Below are 19166 nucleotides of genomic sequence, written 5' to 3'. Positions count from 1 at the left end.
CCCAGTGAGGTTGCAGTGGCTGTGTCTGATAATAGAAACAAACATGAGGTCCAGTTTATCACAGTCACACAGAGCAAGCTAGTTTCTGGCAGGAAGTTTCGGTTACAACATGAATGTAGTGGTATTGCGCACTACCAGGGTGACCTGTTTATCGGCTCTGGTGAAGCACTGTTCAAGTACACACTGAGTGGCAAACAGGTCTGCAGACTTTATGAGGATCAATCAGATAGATTGACAGGTAAGAATTATGGTGGATTCATCCTGATATCATTTGGAATATGTATTAAAAATTATTTTGAAACTTCATATTTTTTAAAAATTTATGTGTCAATATATTGTTACAACAGCAAGAAAATTATTTGTTATTATTGATTTATTAACATGAGTAATGCAGTATTTTGAGTGTCACTACATGACATGTCTATAAATAGAAACTGAGTTCCTGGGAGAGAGACACTTTCTGAACTGGTCTTCATTTGTTTGTGGTTGTCAATTACTGCACATGTATAATATGTTTTCTCAATTAAAAATACATAATATAAAATAGATACTGTTTAAATTGTTCTAGTTGGATTATAAAAAGTATTTAAACGTATGTATGGAGATAATTAAATATTATTTTTTAACAACTTGCTTCTGTAAGTGGTTTAGTGAAAAACAATATAAAGGAAAAGTTTCAAAATTGGTTGTTTGAAACATTAGTGTTCTTTTTACAAACACTTGACAAACACAACTACAGTCGTAACACCGCACATCTATTCAGTATGTCTGCCTGTGTCAATTTCACTTATGTGAGTACACTGTTATCATATTTGTACATGTTTAGGAAATCTATTATTAGTGCATATAGTATCATTCATAATATACACATGGTGATTGAACTGTGTACTTGTTTTCATCTGTGTAATTTTTTCCATGTTTGTAATTGTACATAACATTAAATTTCTAACTCATTAGTCCCATTTCAACATGTCAAACCTTTGCACAAAAAAACTTATACAGAACCTTCATGCCACACAAAACTATTTATTATTAATCAATTTGATGCATACATGTAACAACACATGTGTACTACAATATCACTGCAGTATGTTTAATAAGATTATTTAACATTTACAGTAATTCAATATCTTGATGTTACTCTGTTTTGCAGTATACCAGTGTGCTGTGAGTCCCACAGGAGACAGGCTGTACATCATCAGCAGGTACCGTGACAAGCTTCACACCCTGGCCAGGGATGGCACACTCCTGGCTACATACACAGACCCAGCACTAAAGCACCCATCTGGTCTACATGTGACCCCTGCAGGCCAGGTGCTGGTCTGTGGACGCTGGTCCCACACTGTACTACAGGTGGGCTGGGAGGGAGAGAGTAAGCTGGCTAATCTTGCTACTCAGGAGGATGGAGTGAGGTGGCCACAGTCAGTCTGCTACAGCAGCACCACATCATCCATCATTGTGGGACAGGACTTGGACGACAACATCCTGGTGTTCAGAGTGGAATAGTGTGTACATGTATGTATTAGTTGTTGTTATTAGTGATTAGTATTTCAATGACAATATGTTGTTTAGCATACGAACATAGTAGTGTGTGATGTTACAATACAACATTGTTTGTGTAGTTAAAGATACAAATAATTTATGTGTACATATTGTTATCTGATTATACAATGTGAAGGTTTTTGTTACAACATTAGATCTAATGCATATTATGTTATGTTGTCATAACCTTTGTGTCATTATGGTCCTAACATTTAGTTCTTGTAAACTGTGCATGAAAAAACAAAGCATTTTAACTGAAAATTTTATATTTGTACATAGATGCACATGTACATAGCAACTGAGGCTATTTTTAGACTTTCATTTCTATAAACACCATGCCATGTAAGAAATGTATATGGATGAATATTTTTTAAATAAAATATTGTTAAAGTAATCTTTGGAGGAGCATATATTGATATTTTACGCAATGTTAACAGAAAGGTAACACTTGATGTGAGATTTATTAATTTGCCATATTTTATGCTGTTGACCATCTGTTATTGATTTTCATTACATTTATATAAATTTGTGTGAGTCCTAAATATACATACAAGAAAAACAGCAAGCTATTTTGCTGCTCCAGTCGCTGCTGAGTCAGGACAAGGATGCTGAGGATGTGGGGGACAAGCATGACGCAGAAGGTAAAAGAGACGCTTTGTCAGGCCTTTTCTTGGTCACTTTGGGAAAAAATGCAATTTTGGGATTTTTTATTTGTTTCATGCTAAAAGTCCATTGATTTGGGAAAACACATTTAATATAAGTATATATAATACTTCAAATTATAGGAATAAAATCCTATTATAATAGTTATAAACTTTGTTAGATCTAATTGAAACATAATTGAGATATAATTTTCATAAGGAACAGCATAAAACACGCTTTGGGTATGGGTCCGTTTAAAAGACCCATAAATATACTCAAGGAAAAGTACTGCTTGTGTATTTCCTTTTTATTAAGGTGAGGTGGAAAAGAATGGTATAAATTTACATAAGGTAAAATATCCTTTTAAATTGTTTGTTTATTGTAAAATCATATATATTCGTCCGCATGTTATTTTGTGGTTAAAAAAAGACTTTCATGGACGTGGAAATTAATGCGTGACTTTCTCAGTTTGGAAACAATAAATATGGAATTTGTTTCAGAGTGTTTGTATTCAATTTGTGGATCGTTCAACCCTTGAAATCAATAAAAAATAATGTCCTGCGAATAATAATGTTTTTGCAGTGTATAAATAAGTGAAGTGGAAGAGAATGATATGATATGATTTAACAGAAGGTAAAATGGCGTCTTTTCTTGTGTATATAGTGTTTTCAGTACAACTTATTTTACTTGATGATCAATTACTCAAACCCTTCTCCAGCTTGATGCTTTCCAACTTACCGATACAGACACCTCAGAAACACAACATCGCAATAATTTCTGTTATCCCCATGCAGGCCTTGAGTTTTTATAAAGCTGTGTGATATTTAATTAAGCCTATTTGATTGGAATCTATTCCATCTAATGCCGTATAGTCTGTTTGGGAGGAGGTATTAAGTTTTCATTGTGTATACAGTGATGTTTTTTTTTTGGTCAAAACAGGCCCCGTTACAAAGAAGCATGATTTACATAAAACCACCATTTTTTCACGGGATATTATGCGTTTTTGTTAGTTTCAGGGAATAAATGCGTTTTGTTTCATGGAGTTAACAAGTATTGAAAAGCGTAAAGAAAAATAATTAAATGGGAAAATTTGTATCAGAAAATAATTATAACAAGCAAATTCGTTGAATTGATAGCCCAAGCCAATATGCTTCTGGACACAAAAGTATTATATTTGACACTCAAAACAACATTGTTACAAGATACAAAGGGCCATAACTCCGTTATTAACAGATGGTGTACAATGCCATTTGGCGTGCATCATCCTCTTATCCATATATATACGCATTACAGGTTTCAATAATATCCGCCAAAGCACTTAAAAAAATATGGCTCCGGACGCACAAAAAGCATTTTTAAGATACAAAGGACCATAACTCTGTTATTAACTGATGGTGTACAATGCCATTTGGCGTGCATCATTCTCTTATCCATATGCATACTCATACCAAGTTTCAATGAAATCCGCCAAAGCACTTACAAGATATGGCTCCGGACAGACGGGCGGAAAGACGGACGGACGGACGGACCGACAGACAACGCCAAAACAATATCCCTCCGCCTATGGCGGGGGATAATAAAAAGTACAGAAACTCGTATTGAGCACCTCTAAACTCACAAATTCGCACTGAAAGAAGCCCAAACACGTTTTAATAATATTATATTTCTTCTTCGATATAGCATATAAGAAGTTTACAGTATATTTACTGTATTATGTTATATAAGTTAATGTTATTTGCGCTTGAAAGCCCTTTATAAATCTAAGCATCGACAATGGAAGCCATATGTCTTATCAGGCATTATTATAATAATTTTCATTGTTCAAACATTTCTACGTGAAGGATCGATCTGAAATTTGGCATGCACATTGGGATAGATGAAAAATGATAAGGAAGTGCATATTTTTTGCGTTTTAAACAGTTCAGGTTTTGTTATAGGTAACATTATACTAAATAATCATTTAATGTTGGGCTGTTCTCAATAAAAAATCATATTTTACTCGAAGCCATGTTTTACACTTTAGACTGGTGTTCTGGCTTAATCTCTTGGATATATTGGAAGGGAAAGAAAAGGTGCTCAGTATTTAATCCCTGACATATGATAAAGTTAGAGACTAAAGTACAAGTTTGACCTGAAAACAGTTACATTGCACTAGAAATTGGCCGGAAAATTTAAGGTGCAAAAGAAGTAGAGTTTGATTTGAGTAAAGTAAATGTTTGGTTTAACATGACATATCTTTTTTATTGCTTAAATCGATTCAGCTTAGAATGAACTTTCAGAAAAAGTATGGTTATGGTGGTCTCTATGTTCAAAATGTTGCATTTATTTTCTCTTTAATTTGTCGCTTTTACATTGAATTATATAGGGAAATCATTTAGTATATTGTGGCCTTTAATAAATTTAGCTTACACTAACAAGGGAGAGAACTGTCAATATGTACCAGCAGTGAGTTGTTGCCATTAAATTGTTTCATATTTATTAATTTGTGATATGTCTTACAACTTTTATGACATGATGGTTTACTTCGGAACTGTTGTCTAGTGTGAATTTAAACAGAGTTTAACACTAAAGACCTGTAAAGGCATGGTAAAAATGGTGTGTGTGTTTTCTTACTTTGGGAATACATTAATATGAAGTTGTTGCCTCCTATTTATTTTTATCCCCCGCCATAGGTGGAGGGATATTGTTTTGGCGTTGTCCGTCTTTCCGTCCGTCCATTTGTCCGGAAGTGCTTTAGCGGATTGCATTGAAACTTGGTATGGGTATATATGGATAAGAGAATGATGCACGCCAAATGGCATTGTACACAATCTGTTAATAATGAAGTTATGGCCATTTGTATCTTGAAAAAATGCTTTTTTGAGTGTCAAATATAACACTTTTGTGTCCAGAAGCATATTGGCGGGGGATATCAATTCAAAGAATTTGCTTGTTGAAACTTGTATTAACAGTAAAACCTCTGTGAAAGAATTGTAAAAGTTAACCTATTATAATTATGAGTACAATAAACAATTTATTATTTTTAACAAGATGATTTTTCATTTTTTTTTTGTTGTTATGCAGGAAAAAACTGGCTAAAAACATCAATGAGCCACGCTGTGATAAAATAGGGCTTAATGCATGTGCTTAGATTGTAGTCCCAGATTAGCCTGTGCAGTCTGCACAGGCTACTTAGGGACAACAATTACCTCTTTAAAGGTATGTTTGGTTGAAAATAAGTATCTTCTTTTGTGAACATCCAGTATCGTCAGAAAGTGTCCTCCCTGATTTGCTTATGTGGATTTCACATGCTAATCTGGGAAGAAAGCTTCTAATATTGATGAGCGGCAATTTGGCTTATAAAATTACACTGAAAGTTAAGTAAGAATAATAACTATGAATTTACAGGTTTTTAAAGCATTAGCCAACACTTTTAATGTTTAAATACGAAATGGTTTAATTGCATTAATTTTCATTAATTGCTATTTAGGACAAGGCACCAATGAAATGCCAAATTAGAAATTCAGATAATTATGTTTTGCTGTTGAAAATCTTCACATCCAATCAAGAGGCATATATGTAGTGTATTATGCATTGTATTATAAAAATGTGTTACAAGTTCATATCCCCCAATCTAGTGTTGTTGTTTTCAGGAGAGCACCAGCATTAATATCGAGTTGGCCAAGCAACAGCACCAGTCTGGCCTGCAGGAGCCCCAATACAGAACCATCCTTTCCCTCCCCTGATCCCTAGCTCCTCCCACTGGACCTCCGGCCTCAAAGGGTCAGCATCGTTACACAAGTCTGTGCAATAAATCCTCAGCACGTCAAGTTTTCACGCGCTGTTATGAACAACCGAAATATCCGTGTCGAGATTTCCCCAAGCAAGCCCGAGTAGTTTTGTTTAGCTCTAGTGCCAGAGTGGGATGAGTGTTACAGAAGCGAGACGTTATAGAAGCACTAATGGTTACGCTAACAGTTAACGCTTACAGTTAGTTCCTGCTGTGGACATCACGAAGAATCTCACGAAGGATTAAACATTGAATAGTTTGTTTAATTCTTTATAAGACAGCTATATATTCAGCAAGGAACGAGAGAAAAAAAGGAACAATTGAAATGATTCATTCAGAAGTATATCTGCTGTAGATAGTTAGGACAGTAGTAGCGTTACAGACTGTCCTCAGCGCACAATATATTCATGTGGTGCACCACAGACGCAAATTCCCCCCATTATTGAAAACAAGTTGCTAAAAGTAAACACGTCCGGTTTTGCACTCCGAGCCCAAAGGGCATTGCATTGAATTGAGACTAAAGAAGGCTAAAAAACATGACACCAGTTTTGTTGTATGCTCCAGTACACCCTTCGACTCTCAGCCCGAAGTTAATCAGAACTCAAACTCGGCCCTTAACAATATCCGCGAGGCCAGCATATAAGCTCAGCTTCTGAGCTTCAGGTGAGACCTTACAGTGTTAGTAACTTTGTCTGCTTAAATTCAGCCCCATTCCTCAAAAAGTCTAATTTTTTATGCCCCCTTTCGAATAAGAGGGGGTATATTGCTTTGCACATGTCGGTCTGTTGGTCGGTCTGTCGGTCGGTCCATCCACCAGGTGGTTTGTGGATGATAACTCAAGAACGCTTGGGCCTAGGATCATGAAACTTCATAGGTACATTGATCATGACTCGCAGATGACCCCTATTGATTTTGAGGTCACTAGGTGAAAGGTCAAGGTCACCGTGACCCGAAATAGTTAAATGGTTTCTGGATGATAACTCAAGAATGCTTAGGCCTAGGATCTCGAAACTTGATAGGTAGATTGATCATGACTCGCAGATGACCCCTATTGATTTTCAGGTCACTAGGTCAAAGGTCAAGGTCACTGTGACCCGAAATAGTTAAATGGTTTCCGGATGATAACTCAAGAACGCTTATGCCTAGGATCATGAAACTTGATAGGTAGATTGATCATGACTCGCAGTTGAACCCTATTGATTTTGAGGTCACTATATCAAAGGTCAAGGTAACAGTGACCCGAAATAGTTAAATGGTTTCCGGATAATAACTCAAGAACGCTTATGCCTAGGATCATGAAACTTGATAGGTACATTGATCATGACTTGCAGATGACCCCTATTGATTTTCAGGTCACTAGGTCAAAGGTCAAGGTCATGGTGACCTGAAATAGTAAAATGCTTTCCAGATGATAACTCAAGAAGGCTTATGCTTAGGATCATGAAACTTCATAGGTACATTGATCATTACTCACAGATGACCCCTATCGATTTTGAGGTCACTAGGTCAAAGGTCAAGGTCACCGTGACCCGAAATAGTAAAATGGTGTCCAGATGATAACTGAAGAACGCTTATTCCTAGGATCATGAAACTTGATAGGTAGATTGATCATGACTCGCAGATGACCCCTATGGATTTTAAGGTCACTAGGTCAAAGGTCAAGATCATGGTGACCTGAAATAGTAAAATGGTTTCCGGATGATAACTCATGAACGCTTATGCCTAGGATCATGAAACTTCATAGGTACACTATTCATGACTGGCAGATAACCCCTATTGATTTTCAGGTCACTAGGTCAAAGGTCAAGGGCACAGTGACAAAAAACATATTCACACAATGGCTGTCACTCCAACGGAGAGCCCATATGGGGGGCATGCATGTTTTACAAACAGCCCTTGTTTTATAAATATTTACTGGTTAAAATTGACAATGCATTATTTGCTAAAAAAAGTGTTTGATAGGTTGCAACAATGAGTTACTTGCCTTATTAAGCTGTATAAGTTGAAACTTAGTACAATCAAAATACGTATTTGTGTTCACGTATAACTGATTATGACTTTTATTTAAATTAGAAACCGGATGTTTGCAAAGACAATATCACTATACTGCTTTTATATCCTTATGCACACACTTTCAACGCCAGTGACTAAACTTTACATCTAAGGTCTGTCTTACAAAAACAATTGCATAAAATGTAGACATCAATCGATTCAATATCACGTACATATAAAAAAATTAACCAGAATAGGCTATTATTACTAGTATAATGGCCCCTGGTAGCAAGACAGAATATCATATACTTAATTCACCATAGACTTTCATCTGTTTTTGCATTTCTGTCTAATCCATAGGCAAAACGTGGGTGATCAAGTACTCATATACTTACAGTATTGTGTCTTATGACTTGTTGTATTGTCTAACATTTAAAGTTGTTTAGTCTCGCGTAATAAGTTGTGCACATTCAAATATGTACAGTCTCATATGTTAAATTGTTTAGTGTCATGTTAAAAGTTGTATTGTTTTACAGTTAAAGTTGCCGAGTATCAAATTAAAAATTATGTAGTCTTTCATTTTAAGTTGTTACCATAGGTTTCCATGTACAGCGCGCACCCGTGTATAGCGCGCAGGCTGTTTTTTAAATGCAAAAATGGAGAAAAAAAATATTTAAAGAAAATAAAACCACCAAATCGGACTGAAAATGGCCGCCATTTTACTATTGCACAATCCAATAATCCGGGGCATTGGAAAGCTTAATTAAGCATTCAAAATAGGAAGGGTCATTATGATTAGGAGCATGGGTTGCATAGCACTATACTTTTCTGACAATTTTGTAATTTTCTAGCAAAAGATTAAAAGTCCACGTGCATTTCCTGAAAAACGTGAGAAAATAAGAATAGTGTACATCGTGTGATTTTTCCTCGGGGAAAGCATGGGCATTACCGGTAAATTTGAATGTCGCATGGGAGACGGGGATACAGTTGTTGAGGTACACCACTGTTCAACATTCAATATTTATACACACAAAATGCATTTGCATATCTTCACGTTCTCAAGTGTCAATTAGTGTCTCAAATGTCAATTAGCGTCTTAACAAGTCGTGGCACATATTACTCAATAACATCTGCCAATTACGAAGTGAAAAATGACCCCCTTTCACACCTACCGTACATGCAAAAAAGACCTCATTCGCACCTACCCTTGCCTGCTCTCCGGAATGTCGACAACAATCCCCATCGGAATTCATCAATTAAGAAGTGTAAACACAAACAAAGAAATGTCCGCAAGTTTATTCAAACATATTTATTTTTTACCAAAACTTCTTCTACCGCATTCATATCTACGAGTTGTTTCGACAATGGCCCCTCAGTCTGTACGATTATAGGGTGGTAGTTTTCTGGAAAAAACATGGCGGCTATTTTGATTATTTACGATTACACAACATATTTTTTACCAATCTAGCAGCCAGGATGGTGTTGTATCAATGTATAGCGCGCACCAGCTTTTTAATTTGAATTTTGGAGGTAAAACACAGCGCGCTATACGTGGAAACCTACGGTAGGCTTATCTAGGCAGACACTTAGTGCACAATTTATAAAGCCCTGTTTTCTCGGTGGTATGAGGCTCAAAGTAAATCCTCCTACAGTCTGTTACAGAGTTGTACAAGATGAAACCAGGTGAGCCTTGTTATGGGAAAAGGGTGCTTAATGCATGTTATGTACCATCCACTAGGGCTGTCACGATACGCCGTGAGCGTACCGCGGTATATCGTGGTAGGGCAACACTGTATCGCGGTACGTACCGCGATATTTTACAGAATATGTATCTGTGAAGAAAACAGCAGAATAACAAGTTTTACAAACTTTATTTAACTCAATAATCAGAAAACACTGGTATCATAGTATGACTAGAAACTGTAAAAGAAACTGTAATAAACTTGATAGAAGTAGTCATTGTTATTGTTCGCGTCTTTTTCTAAAATGTCCGCCATGTTGTTTACAATAGCTGTGTAAATCGAACGCTTCAAGGGCATGTTCAAAATGCGGAGTCAGCGGGCCCAATATTGAAAATCCGTAGCGTTCTGACTCTTCCTCGACTTATTCAGAATCTAAAGATAACATGATTCGGAAATGCCATGCTTTGAACGATCGATATACTAAAGAAAGAAAATAAGAAATAGAATAAACATATTTTTGATAATTATGAACTTATTTGCAAAGGAAATCTGTCCCTAATTCCAAAAAAGGTACGGACCCATACATCGCCGTATTTTAAACGTGAAAGTTAAGCATCTACAAGTGGAAGCGCTTGCTTGACCTGGATATTAACGGATTATTTTTTTAGCCCTTTTGAATCGCTTCTACATTTTTCAAAACGATATCTATATCAAAATAATTATGTAATGTATTTATATCTGTGCTAATATAATAATATTAAAAAAACCGGTGCGGCAACGCCGTACCGCGGTGCGATTTTTTTCACGACATGCACCGCGATATACCGGTGAATCGTGACAGCCCTACCATCCACAGATTAGCCTGTGCAGTGTGCACTCAGAATTATCAGGGATAATGCTTTCCATTTTTGAGGAAATTTTCGCTTTAAAGAAATTATTTCTAAACAAAAATCATGTCTTGGTGGAAAGTGTTATCTCAAGTTAGCCTGTGTGGACTGTACAGGCTAATGTGGTACTATACATATTCATTAAGCCCAGTTGTCCGGAATATGGCTCAAGTTTAGTCTGCCTCCAGTCTGTTGGTATTTGTAAATTCTGATTAGAACAAATATGGTATAAAAGCCACTATGATTAAAAACTGGTAATTAAGACATCGGTGTACATATAAATGCAAATTTAACATACATATTAAGCAAGTCTAATAGTAGCTCACAATTTCCCAATTTAACATAGTTTGCCATTTTTAAAGAGTTGGCTACTCATTTTTTCATAAAATTAAAAATTTTTAGCCGTATTTTGTTCACAGAATATCATATCAAACACAGTTAATGTTTAAAATAACTTGGACACAATATTGTTTTGTTATTGGTAACTGAAAATATAGATTTATGGGCGTCATCAAAGTACAGGCAAACTAGTATTGTAATATGATAGTTATTAAGGGCAAATGGCCTGTAACATAATTTTTACTCCATTGTGTATGTGAAAAAAAAGCCTTTTCTTTCCATCTTTATAAAGTACACGTAATAGGCACTTATATGCAAGTGGACTAATAAAATGACAATCTCCACGCAGAGTTGTCGTTCTTTGCTCTCACATACAACTCTGCGAAAGGCTCAGCAGGCCATTTTGTCTATAAAATAGCTAAAACCGAACAAACGCATTCAATGTATATTTGATTGGATATTTAAGATCGCATGCATTAAATTAAGAAATATGACTTTAAAATGTACGATAAATCGTGCAAATACTTGCGAGTTTTAATGCAACTCTTTGGAACTATTTTATTGCCCATTTACGCAGATGGAATCATTGCACGCACTTTACATATGTAAATAATTGAACATAATGTTTATTGAGTGACGTTAGGAATTGCTTCGACGTGTGTATGTATGTTGGTTTCTTACCATCAAAAAATCGTATCAATTTTATAAGAATGAATTAAGACTGATATAAGATATCATGGTATGAGATGGTTTTCTTAAATGCATTGAATGCAATGTAACCGTCGGGCAAAAGATTGTTTAGTATACTGTAAGCTTAATGATTAACGCTTGGTATGATCATGACATGAATGAGACGCTTTCATAACAATAGTCCGTTCTGAGCCCAACACAGAGGTGAATGTAATGTAACCGTCGTGCAAGAGATTGATAAAATGAGCACTGAAACTGAACATTTCAACACAAACACATGTCAAAGAATATATTTATGCCCCCCTTCGAAGAAGAGGGGGTATATTGCTTTGCACATGTCGGTCGGTCGGTCGGTCCGTCCACCATGTGGTTTCCGGATGATAACTCAAGAACGCTTGGGCCTAGGATCATGAAACTTCATAGGTAGATTGATCATGGCTTGCAGATGACCCCTATTGATTTTGAGGTCACTAGGTCAAAGGTCAAGGTAACGGTGACCCGAAATATTAAAATGGTTTCCGGATGATAACTCAAGAACGCATATGCCTAGGATCATGAAACTTCATAGGTAGATTGATCATGACTCGCAGATGACCCCTATTGATTTTCAGGTCACTAGGTCAAAGGTCTAGGTCATGGTGACCTGAAATAGTAAAATGGTTTCCGGATGATAACTCAAGAACGCATATGCCTAGGATCATGAAACTTAATCGTTAGATAGATCATGACTTGCAGATGACCCCTATTCATTTTGAGGTCACTAGGTCAAAGGTCAAGGTCACCCTGACCCGAAATAGTAAAATGGTTTCCGGATGATAACTCAAGAACACATACGCCTAGGATCATGAAACTTCATAGGTAGATTGATCATGACTCGCAGATGACCCCTATTGATTTTGAGGTCATTAGGTCAAAGGTCAAGGTCACGGTGACCCGAAATAGTAAAATGATTTTCGGATGATAACTCAAAAACGCTTTTGCCTAGGATCATGACACTTCATAGGTAGATTGATCGTGACTCGCAGATGACCCTTATTGTTTTTCATGTCACCAGGTCAAAGGTCAAGGTCACAGTGACAAATCGTATTCACACAATGGCTGCCACTACAACAGACAGCCCATATGGGGGGGCATGCATGTTTTACAAACAGCCCTTGTCCTCATTGGTGTGGTACAAATACTTTTTTCAATTTGGCAAAAAAATTGCTGGTGTATTACTAATTTACTAGTTCAAAAGACTTCATATTGGTTTTCTCAATGTTACAGCAACTGCTAAGCACAGAAGACAAAGGAGTAGTGAAAGGCTCAGCCAGATCAAAGTCCAGCAATGTGAGGGTGACACAGCCTTTCCATGTCCTGGTATTGCAACATGAAGGACATTTTAGCTGAAACTAACAAGGGAGAGAACTGTAGATCTGCACCAGCAGTGAGTTGTTGCCCTTAAGTTGTTTAATGTTTTATTTATTTTTATTATGTCTTACAACTTACATGTTGATTGACTTTAAAACAGTTTTCTAGTGTGAATTTAAACAGATTTTAACCATAAAAGATCTGTAAAGGCATGGTAAAATAATATGTTTGTGTGTTTTTTTTTGCAATGTTGGTGAGACATTAATATTATTATTAAATATTAATATTGTTGCCTCCCATTTATTGAAACATATATTAACAATAAAACATATCTAATGGCATTTTGAAAGTAATGTGATTAATAGAATAAGTACAATTAAAAAATATTAAATTTTTAACCAGATGGTTTTCCTTCTTTTTGTTATGCAGCAAAAAATTGGCTAATAGATAAATAAGCTGTGATGTGGAAAAATGGGGCCTTATGCATGTGCTTAAATTGTTGTCACAGATTAGCCTGTGCAGTCCACACAGGCTAATCATGGACAACACTTTCCTCTTAAAGGTATTTTTCATTAAACAAATAATCCTCTTTATGAAAATCCAGTCTAGTCAGAAATTACCCTCCATTATTAGCTTATGTGAATTTAACATGCTAAAATGGGACGACACTTTCTAACATTAGTGATCCGCATATTGGCTTATGAAAATACATCTCTGAAAATGGAGTAAAGATAATAGATATAAATTTACAGATAAGTATAGCATTAGCCAATACTTTTCTTGTTGTAATACAAAATGACTTAACTGTATTTATGTTCATGCTATTATGGACAAGGAACCAATAAAATGCCAGATTAGAAATTCATATTGTTGAAAACCTTCACAACCTGTCAAGAGGCATAGTTTGTTATAGATTATAATATAATTTGTTACAAGTTCCTATCACCCACTGTGTTATTTTTGTTTTCAGCAGAGCACCAGCATTGATATCGAGTTGGCCCAGCAACCGCACAAGTCCTACCTGCAGGAGCCCCAGTCCAGAACGACCCTTCCCCTCCCCTGACTTCTAACTCATCCCCCTTGACCTCCTGACTCAAAAAGTCAGCATGATTGAATAACTCTGTTCTGCAGGAAATTCTGAGCATGATTCTGTTCTGAACAAACGCATTGCCCATGCCACGTTTTCCAAACATAAGCCTGGGTAGTTTTGTTAAGCTAGAGTTCCCTGTGGGCCTGAGAGGGACAAGTGTTACAGACACAAAAAGTAATAGCAGTAGTTATGGTAACGCCAACAGTCAGTTGTTGCTGTTGGACATCACAACAAATATCATGAAAAATAAAACGTTCAATAACTTGTTCCAATCTTTATGGGACTAACAGAAATTGAACGGGAGAAAATCAAGGAACAATAAAAGCGTAAGCTTTCCTAGTGGGATACTTCTGCTGTTAATAGTTTGGACGACTGTAGGGTTACGGACTGCCCCAGATTGTCCTCTCAGCGGCCAAAATATCATAATAGAACGGACTTTTGGCAATGTTACTGACAAACAAAGGGAGTAATGACTTGGTTGTGAATACCCAGAGCACTAGACATCCATGCTGACAAAGAAAGGCAGTAATGACTTGGTTGTGAACACCTCGAGCACGATACATCCATGCTGACAAAGAAAGGCAGTAATGACTTGGTTGTGAACACCCAGAGCACAATACATCCATGCTGACACAGAAAGAAGTAATGACTTGGTTGTGAACACCCAGATCACGATACATCCGTGCTGATACAGAAAGGCAGTAATGACTAAGCTGTGAACACCCAGAGCACGATACATCCATGCTGACACAGACAGGCAGTAATGACTTGGCTGTGAACACAGAACACGATACACCCATGCTGACACAGAAAGGCAGTAATGACTTAGCTGTGAACTCAGAGCACAATACATCCATGCTTACACATAAAGGCAGTAATGACTTGGCTGTGAACACAGAGCTTAATACATCCATGCTGACACAGAAAGGCAGTAAGATCTTGGTTGTAAACACCCAGAGCACAATACATCCATGATGACACAGAAAGGCAGTAAAAACTTGGTTGTTAACACCCAGAGCACATTACATCCATGATGACACAGAAAGGCAGTAATGACTTGGCTGTGAACACAGAACAGGATACACCCATGCTGACAAAGAAAGGCAGTAATGACCTTGCTGTGAACACAGAACACGAAACACCCATGCTGACACAGAAAGGCAGTAATGACTTGGCTGTAAACACAGAGCACAATACATCCATGCTGACACAGAAAGGCAGTAATGACTTGACTGTGAACACAGAGCACAATACATCTATGCTGACACAGAAAGGCATTTATGACTTGGTTGTGAACACAGAGCACAATACATCCTTGTTGACACAGAAAGGCAGTAATGACTTTGCTGTTAACTCAGAGCACGATACATCCATGCTGACACAGAAAGGCAGCAATGACTTGGATGTAAACACCCAGAGCACAATACATCCATACTGACACAGAAAGGCAGTAAAGACTTGGTTGTAAACACCCAGAGCACAATACATCCATGCTGACACAGAAAGGCAGTAAAGACTTGGTTGTAAACACCCAGAGCACAATACATCCATGCTGACACAGAAAGGCAGTAAAGACTTGGTTGTAAACACACAGAGCACAATACATCCATGCTGACACAGAAAGGCAGTAAAGACTTGGTTGTTAACACCCAGAGCACAATACATCCATGCTGACACAGAAAGGCAGTAAAGACTTTGTTGTATACACTGAGAGATCCATACATCCATGGGGTGTGCCACAGACTCAAATTACGCCCACTATTGTGAACAAGGTGCTTAAAGTGAACATGTCTGGTTTCTGTTTTCTGTTTTGTTATGAGCACTTAGCACTCCGAGCCCAAAAGGCCTCACATTGAATTGAGAAGGCTTTGAAAATGACAGCAGTTTTGTTGTGTGGTCCAGTACGCCTTTCGACTCGCAACCTGAAGAAAGCAGAACTCAAACTCGCCTCTTAGCAATATCAACAAGGCCAGCATGTCATCTCAGCTTCTTGAGCTTCATGTGAGACCTTACTGTGTTTATTATTTTTTTGAGATTGGGGCCGAAATTCAGCCCCATTCTTATCTCAAAAAGTCTATATCCATAATTACTGGCTTAAGTTCTCAATTCATGGTTTCCCAGTAGAAAAAGAATGTTTTGATAGGTTGCAACATTGAGTTAATCAGAACTCAAATTCAGCCTTTGGCAATATCACCGAGGCCAGCATATCAGCTCAGCTTCTTGAGCTTCAGGTGAGATCATACAGTGTTATTCATTTTGTCGAAATTGGGGCCAAAATTGAGTCCCATTCCTAATCTTAAACAGTTTATTTTTTCCATAATTACTGGCTAAAGTTCTCAATTCAAGGTTTGACCCCAAACAATGTTTTAATAGGTTACAAATTGAGTTTGTTTCCTTATGCAGCTGTATAAGTTGAACCTTAGCACAATTTATCTTGATAACACTTATTCTCATTTTTAACCAGGTTTTTAACCAGGTTTTCCGAAGGAAAAAACTGGTTATTAGGTTGGCGAATGCGGGCGGGCTGGCTGGCTGGCTGGCTGGCGGGCGGGCGGAACAAGCTTGTCCGGGCCATAACTTTGTTGTTCATTGTGAGATTTTAAAATCATTTGGCACATTTGTTAACCAGCATTAGACGGTGTGTCGCGCGAAAACATTACGTCAATATCTCCAAGGTCAAGGTCACACTTTGAGTTCAAAGGTAAAAAATAGCCATAAATGAGCTTGTCTGGGCTATAACTATGTCATTCATTATGAGATTTTAAAATCATTTGGCACATTTGTTCACCATCATGGGACGGTGTGTCGCACGAAAGAATCACGTCAATATCTCCAATGTCAAGGTCGCCACGACTAAAAATAGATTTATTTTAAAACAAACTTACAAATGGGGTTAATTTTGTTTGTTCATTTCAAAAGTTCAGTTTGAGTTGTCTCCCTTTATCAGATTTTTTTTCACAATGAAAACCTGGTTTTGTGACAATTTTGTCCCTTGTTTAAATTATGTTTAGCAAAAACTACAACCATTTTCCCAATTAAATTCAAAGCACTATGATTTTTTAGCTCATCCATTTTTTGAAAAAAAATTATGAGCTATTGTCATCACCTTGGCGTCGGCGTTGGCGTCGGCGTCCGGTTAAGTTTTGCGTTTAGGTCCACTTTTCTCAGAAAGTATCAATGCTATTGCATTCAAACTTGGTACACTTACTTACTATCATGAGGGGACTAGGCAGGCAAAATTAGATAACTCTTGCGTGCATTTTGGACAGAATTATGTGCCCTTTTTATACTTAGAAAATTGAAAATTTTGGTTAAGTTTTGTGTTTAGGTCAATTTTATTCCTTAAGTATCAAAGCTATTGCTTTTATACTTGCAACACTTACTAACTATCATAAGGGGACTGTGCAGGCAAAGTTATGTAACTCTGACTGGCATTTTGACAGAATTATGTGGCCTTTTTATACTTAGAAAATTGAAAATTTGGTTAAGTTTTGTGTTTAGGTCCACTTTATTCCTACAGTATCAAAGCTATTGCTTTCATACTTGCAACACTTATTAACTATCATAAGGAGACTGTGCAGGCAAAGTTATGTAACTCTGACTGGCATTTGGACGGAATTATGGGCCCTTTATACTTAGAAAATTAAAAATTTGTTTAAGTTTTTTTTTTGGTCCACTTTACCCCTAAAGTATCATAGATATTGCTTTCATACTTGGAACACTCGCAAACTATCATAAGGGTACAGTAAAAGGACAAGTTGCATAACTCTGGTTGTCATTTTTATGGAATTATGGCCCTTTTTTGACTTAGTAACTTTGAATATATGGTTAAATTTTGTGTTTCGATCCACTTTACTTCTAAAGTATCAAGGCTATTGCTTTCAAACTTCAAATACTTTCATGCTATCTTGAGGTAACTGTACCTGGCAAGTTAAATTTTACCTTGACCTTTGAATGACCTTGACTCTCAAGGTCAAATTATTAGATTTTGCTAAAATTGCCATAACTTCTTTATTTATGATTAGATTTGATTGATACTTTGCCAAAACTACTCTTGGCTGACATACCACAATAGACTCCACCCAAACCATCCCCCGTGCTCTCCCCCCCCCCCCCCCCCGAATCCTCCCCCCCCTAATATTTTTTTTTAAGATCATCTCACAAATGACCACCACATTCTTACACATTACATCCCCCCCAGCCCCACCCCCCAATTTTTTTTTGAAACAGTTAAAAAACATTTTTTTCCCATTTTTGGAAGATAATGTAATAAATGTCCACACCCCCACACCATACACCTCTCTTCACTCCACCCCTCCCTCCTTTGTGATTGAAATTGAGAGTCCCTTCACCTTTAAAAAGAAAATAGATGAGCGGTCTGCACCCGCAATGCGGTGCTCTTGTCACGAATAGTCCCAATCCAAAAAAGGTAAAAATAAACTCTGCACAGAGCTAGCCCCTAGTTATAGCACATTTTAAAGTTTTTTTTTCAGAATAACTGGCTTAATTATACCCCCACAAACGAAGTTTAGGGAGTATATAGGAGTGAACTTGTCTGTCGGTCAGTTGATCTGTCGGTCTGACTGTATTAAGTGTCCGCTCTCTAATTCAAGTAGTTTTCATCCGATCTTCACCAAACTTGGTCAGAAGTTGTATCTTCATGATGTCTAGGCCAAGTTCGAACATGGGCCTTTCCGGGTCAAAAACTAGGTCATGAGGTCACTTGGCGCGTTTTAAACAATCAGCATGTTGTCCGCTCTCTAATTCAAGTAGTTTTCATCCGATCTTCACCAAACTTGGTCTAAAGTTGTATCTAGATGATTTTGAGGTCAAGTTCAAACGTGGGCATTGCCGGGTCAAAAACTAGGTCACGGGGTCACTTAGTACGTTTTACACATTGAGCATGTCCGCTCTCTATTTCAAGTAGTTTAAATCCGATCTTCACCACACTTGGTCAGAAGTTGTATCTAGATGATGTGTAGGTCAAGTTCGAACATGGGCCATGCCGGGTCAAAAACTAGGTCACGTGGTCATTTAGTGTGTTTTTAACCTCACCAAGTTGGCCGCTCTCTAATTCAAGTAGTTTTCATCCAATCCTCACCAAACTTGGTCACAAGTTTTATCTGAATGATCTTAAGGACAGGTTTCAACATGGGCCATGCCGAGCATAAAACTAGGTCACT

General features: G+C 37.2%; 1 protein-coding gene across 1 annotated transcript in view; it reads left to right on the top strand.

The window, feature by feature from the left end:
• Window positions 1-1223: 1223 nt before the first annotated feature.
• LOC127863178 (uncharacterized) overlaps window positions 1224-19166 on the top strand; it is a 208560-nt gene continuing 190617 nt past the window's right edge. The window contains exons 1-5 of the transcript XR_008040951.1: window positions 1224-1515; window positions 2126-2183; window positions 5817-6616; window positions 12810-12969; window positions 13864-15984. The gene's annotated coding sequence lies outside the window, so the exon portion shown is untranslated. The remainder of the gene's footprint in view (window positions 1516-2125; window positions 2184-5816; window positions 6617-12809; window positions 12970-13863; window positions 15985-19166) is intronic.

This window comes from Dreissena polymorpha, unplaced genomic scaffold (assembly GCF_020536995.1).
Source record: "Dreissena polymorpha isolate Duluth1 unplaced genomic scaffold, UMN_Dpol_1.0 chrUn002, whole genome shotgun sequence".
Classification (NCBI taxonomy): domain Eukaryota; kingdom Metazoa; phylum Mollusca; class Bivalvia; order Myida; family Dreissenidae; genus Dreissena; species Dreissena polymorpha.
Note: the sequence above shows the minus strand (reverse complement) of the source record. Positions and strands in the feature narration are given on the sequence as shown.